We start from the raw sequence: 6,236 nt of genomic DNA, 5'->3' as shown, positions 1-6,236 counted from the left end.
GTTCGCCATCACTGCCCTAACATGATTCACCGGATCCCATTTCATCTCTCAAATCTTTAGTCATTTTATTAGCTGTGAGATTTATAAAAAAAAGAAGGCAAGTAGAGTTGGCCCATAACTTCCAATCAGGTTTTAGCTATCATTTTATAGAATGTGCTAGATAAATGATTGCTATCATCTCATTGGTTGCTCACTGTCTGCTTTAGAAGTTTTGATAAATTGAGAAGGTTTTATAAATGTCCCCTGAAACTATTTAAAAAGAGCCCATAACTGCCTCCTAGTTCTCACGGTGCAGTCTAATCACTATGGCAACACACGGGTGAGGAGAAAAGGAACTAATGTGAAACTCTGAGTCCCAACCAATCCTGTGAGAGGTCTCCGTGAAAACTATCCTATGCAGGCTGAGCTCTGATTGGTCCCTACACTTCTCATCCAGAGTGGGATGCGTCAAGCATTGCATTTTGCGTGCAATGCATCCCGCCACTCACCACTGCAGGTATATCGCGGCAGGGGGTGTTTGGAGCAACTGGATCTTTCTCCAAGATAAGGGCAAAGAGAAGCCCATAGGCGCCTATTGGGTAGCTACACCTAAAGATGGTGTAACTCGTCCGGTCCAGACTCTGGGATGCAAAGCAGGGTGCATAAGTGTCCAAACTTTCAAAAACTGCATTTTCGGGGGCTGTCCACAAAAACAGCTTTTATGCATTCATACATAAGACACAGGGGTATATTTACTAAACCTTTTTTTTTTTTAAAGGGGGAAAGTGGAGCTGTTTCCCATGGCAACCAATCAGATTGCAGCTCCCATTTTATTAGGTAGATTTGATTGGTTGCAGTAGGTAACGCCTCTACTTTTCCTTTTTAGATGTTTTAGTATTAGGTTTTGGTTTGTATGATTTGTTTTTACTTTTTTATTTTTCAGACCTCCCAGTATCTCCCCAGTAAGAAATGCCTGCATGGCCAGGTCGGTGTGTGATTACCACTTGGTAATTAGGAAAAAAATGTATTGTAAAGAATAAAATATCTCTGACTGCAGATCACTACTGATATTAGGGATACATTTACTAAAGTTTCTTATAATGAAAATAGGAGATGTTGCGTTATCAGTTATAGGGGAAACTGACTTATGTTTGTTCAACCAATGGGAAGCAAGGCTGTTGCAGTGAGTGGCCAATAGGAAAGCAGCAATGTGAAACGCTCATCCCACTGCGCCTCACGGTGAACAACTGTGGCTGTCTCACTGCCAATGTCGCCACCCCCTTCCCCAGCACAAAGAACTAAATAATATGTCTCCTACATCAGGAATATGGTAATGGCAGACTGCGCTCAAGGTGATTGGAGTTGACAAAACGTAATCAAAATATTTTACCCAATTTACATGCAGTTATAGTTCTCTTCGAGGAACTCCGGGAAATGATTTAATCCAGGAGATACTGACTTTAGCATTTCATTTTTGGAACGTCTGAATATTGAAGAAATATACAGGGTGGGTGTTTATAAAGTCCTTATGCAATCTGAAACTGTAATAACTTGGGATATTCACTGTGCTGCATGTAAAGCTTAAACCTTACAGCACAAAAACAGTTTGATCTATATATACGGGCAGTACGGACGGTGTAATGGTTAGCATTACTGCCTCACAGCACTGAGGTCATGGGTTCTATTCCCACCATGGCCCTAACTGTGCGGGGTTTGTATATTCTCCCCGTGCTTGCGTGGGTTTACTCCGGGTACTCCGGTTTCCTCCCACATTCCAAAAATATACAGATAGGTTAATTGGCTTCCAACAAATTAACCCTAGAAGGTCTGTGTGTGTGTGTATATGTGGTATGGAATATAGACTATAAGCTCCACTGGGGCAGGAACTGATGTGCATGGTCAAGAGAATGGCAACTACAGTTTAATGCTAAAAAAGGCAAAATTATGCACTTGGGACTCAAAAACCCAAAGGCTTAATATAGTATCTAGGGTACAATAATGGAAACTACTGAGGAGGAAAGAGATCTAGGATTCACTATTTCAAGTGACTTAAAGGCAGGGAGGCAATGTAACAAAGTAATGAGGAAGGCTAGTCAGATGCTTGGTTGCATAGGGAGAGGAATCAGTAGCAGAAAAAAAGACGTAATAATGCCACTTTATAGGTCATTGGTACGACCTCATCTGGAATACTGTGTCCAGTTCTGGAGACCATATCTTTAGAAGGATATAAATACACTAGGTGATTCATCGCGCCCTACGGGCGCTCTTCACACCGTCGTAAGGGGCTGCGCCCCCTTAATTTGTGAACGTTTGTATATGAGAAATATGGTTAGAATTGTATGAAAGATGCCTGTATTGCAACTTAGGTGTCCGCGAATCGCGGGAGGGGGGGTCGCGGAGGGTGCCGCGAATTGCAGGAGGGGGGGTCGCGGGGGGTGCCGTGAATTGTAGGAGGGGGGTTGTGGGGGGGTGGATGCTGCGAATCGCGGGAGGGGAGGGATTGCAGAGAATCGCGGGAGGGGGGTCGCGGGGTGGGTTGCCGCAAATCGCGGGAGGGGGGTTACGGGGGCGGGGGTTGCGGCGAATCATGGTAGGGGGGGTCGCGGGGGGTGTGCCGTGAATCACGGGAGGGGGGGTCACGGGGTGGGGTGCCGAGAATCGCGGGGGGGTGTGTGTGTGCCGTGAATCGCGGGAGTGGGGGTTGTGGGGGGGTGTGACGCGAATCGCCACAAGAAAAAATCAACACAGAAAGGTCAACACATGTAAATGTTGACATAAGTGTGGCACTTCATTGGTGTCCATGTCGACACATGAGAATGAATATGAAAACATTCAAAAAATGAAAAAAAAAAAACTTCAAAAACTCATGTCAACCTTTTTCATTGTCGACCATAGCCATGTCAGTGTTTTCCATGTGCAATTTAATTCTGGAGCTGCCGCGAATCACGGGGGGTGCCGCGAATTGCGGGGGGGGGGGGGGTCGCGGGGTTGGGTGCCGCGAATCGCGGGAGGGCGGGGTTCACAGGGGTTCCGGTGGGGGGTTGCCGCGAATTGCGGAAGGTTGGGGGGTCACGGGGGGTGCCGCGAATCGCGGGAGGGGGGGTTGCGGGGGGGTGTGACGCGAATCGCCACAAGAAAAAATCAAGGCAGAAAGGTCAACACATGTAAATGTTGACATAAGTGTGCCACTTCATTGGTGTCCATGTTGACACATGATAATGAATATGAAAACATTCAAAAAATGAAATAAATCTTCAAAAACTCATGTCAACCTTTTTCATTGTCGACCATAGCCGTGCCAGTGTTTTGCATGTGCCATTTAATCCTGGGGCTGCCGCGAATCGCGGGGGGTGCCGCGATTTGCGGGAGGGGGGGGGTTGCGGGGGGTGGGTGCCGCGAATCGCGGGAGAGCGGGGTTCATGGGGGTTCCGGTGGGGGGTTGCCGCGAATTGCGGGAGGGGGGGGGGCGCGGGGGAGTGCCGGGGTGCAGCGAATCGCCACAAGAAAAAAATCAACACGGAAAGGTCAACACATGTAAATGTTGACATAAGTGTGGCACTTCATTGGTGTCCATGTCGACACATGAGAATGAATATGAAAATATTCAAAAAATGACAAAAAAACTTCAAAAACTCATGTCAACCTTTTTCATTGTCGACCATAGCCATGTCAGTGTTTTCCATGTGCAATTTAATTCTGGAGCTGCCGCGAATCACGGGGGGGTGCCGCGAATTGCGGGAGGGGGGGTCGCGGGGGTGGGTGCCGCGAATCGCGGGAGAGCGGGGTTTACAGGGGTTCCGGTGGGGGGTTGCCGCGAATTGCGGTAGGTGGGGGGTCACGGGGGGTGCCGCGAATCGCGGGAGGGGGGGTTGCGGGGGGGGGGTGTGACGCGAATCGCCACAAGAAAAAATCAACACAGAAAGGTCAACACATGTAAATGTTGACATAAGTGTGCCACTTCATTGGTGTCCATGTCGACACATGACAATGAAAAAATTAAAAAAATTAAAAATAAATCTTCAAAAACTCATGTCAACCTTTTTCATTGTCGACCATAGCCATGTCAGTGTTTTGCATGTGCCAATTAATCCTGGGGCTGCTGCGAATTGCGGGGGGGGTGCCGCGAATCGCGGGAGGGGGGTCGCAGGGGGGGTGCCGCCAATCGTGCAAGGGGGGGTCGCGGGGGGGTTCTTTTTGCCGCGAATCGCGGGAGGGAGGTCGCGGGGGGGGGGTGTTTTTTCCACGAATCGGGGGGGGGTCACGGGGGAGGGTTTGCCGCGATTCGCGGGAGGGGGGGTTCGCGGGGTGGTGGTTATGCCGCGAATTGCGGGAGGGGTCGTGGGGGGGGTTATTTTTACAGCGAATCGCGGGAGGGGGGGTCGCGGGGGTGTTTTTGCTGCGAATCGCGGTAGGGGGGGTCGCGGGGGTGCGGGAGTTTTTGCCGCGAATCGCGGGGGGGGAGGTTTTGCCGCAAATCGCGGGAGGGGGGCGCTCACCTGGTGGCTGTGGAGTAGCAGTGCTGGGCAACATGGGAAGGCAGTGGGTGTCTGGCACTGTCTGTGGGCTCACTGGGCTGGTTCTCTGTCACATACCTCCCAACATAACCCTCTCCAGGAGGGACACAATGCTCTGTTTCTAGACTTCCCCTTAATGTATGATTGCCATCACCTGTTTTAAACAGGTTAATTTCTCAGAAAGGTGTTCAGCACAGATGAAGGCAATCACACATTAAGAGGAAAGTCCAGGAACAGAGCGTTATAGACACAGACACCCACTTTGAGTGACAGATGTAGCCAAATATATAGGAGATTAGAGAGTGTACAAAGAAGGGCAACTAAAATGGTTCATGGCCTACATCACAAAACTTACCTGGATAGACTAAAATATCTTAACATGTATAGTTTGGAGCAGAGAAGGGAAAGGGGGGACATGATAGAAATCTTCAAATATATCAAGGGTTTTAACATAGTACAGGAGGGAAATTTTCTTCAAAGGAAAACAAGTAATAGAACACGAGGACATGCACTGAAACTGGAGGGAGGAAGGTTCAGGGGAAATGTGAGGAAGAATTACTTCACAGAAAGGGTAGTGGATCAGTGGAATAGCCTCCCATCAGAGGTGGTAGAGGCTAAGACAGTAGAACAATTTAAACATGCTTGGGATAGGCATATGAATATCCTTACAAAGGAATAAGGATTAAAAAGGGTTGAGTTTACCTAAAGGGTTAAAAAAGGGGCAGACTAGATGGGCCAAATGGTTTTTATCTGCCGTCAAATTCTATGTTTTATGTTCTAATGTTCAAATATTCTCTGTAAAGCGCTGCGGAATCTGTGTGCGCTATATAAGAAACTGCTAATAAATAAATAAATATAAAAGACAAAAAAAACCTCCAACATAACCGCTGGGATTTGTGACGCATTGTTCAAAATAACACAAAGTTAAACTTTCCTTCCACTGTCAGCTATATCCAGTCTGTTATAGCAGTGGTTCTCAACCTCAGGACCCCCCAACAGTGCACATTTTCCAGGTCTCTACACAGAATCATAGGTTAAATAATTAGATCCACCGGTAATATGTTAAAATGTGTCAGTGAATAATGAGTGCAACTGTGCACCTGCCTGGACCGAAGTTGAGAACCACTGTACTAAAGGATCATAAAATGATGTATTTATTTATTATTACCAATTTTTTTTATAGCGCACACATATTCCACAGCGCTTTACAGAGAGAATATTTGAACATTCACATCAGTCCCTGCCCCAGTGGAGCTTACAATCTATATTCCCTACCACATGTACACGCACACACAGACATTCTAGGGTTAAGTATGTTGGGAGCAAATTAACCTACCAGTATAATTTTGGATTGTGGGAGGAAACCGGAGTACCCAGAGGAAACCCATGCAAGCACGTGGAGAATATACAAACTCTGCACAGTTAGAGCCATGGTGGGAATTGAACCCATGACCTCAGCGCTGTGAGGCAGTAATGCTAACCATTACACTGTCCGTGCTGCCCGAATAATCCCCAAATGAACAACATTAAAACAGCAATCATAAATAAATAAAAATTCAACTTTTATAAGCAGTTTGCAGCATGTGTCTGTCATGTGCACATAATATAGGTTATTGAAGATGAAAGTTCTAAGGACCTTAGAACATCCTTGTATTTCTCCAGCCATCTTCTTGGACAGGTAATGCTATGACAATGTACATAGAATAACGTACTGCTACAGCATGACCTGGATCTCTGCATTGC

The sequence above is a fragment of the Crinia signifera genome, chromosome 1 (genome assembly GCF_055691185.1).
Source record: "Crinia signifera chromosome 1, ASM5569118v1, whole genome shotgun sequence".
NCBI lineage: Eukaryota > Metazoa > Chordata > Amphibia > Anura > Myobatrachidae > Crinia > Crinia signifera.
This window is presented reverse-complemented; position numbering follows the sequence as displayed.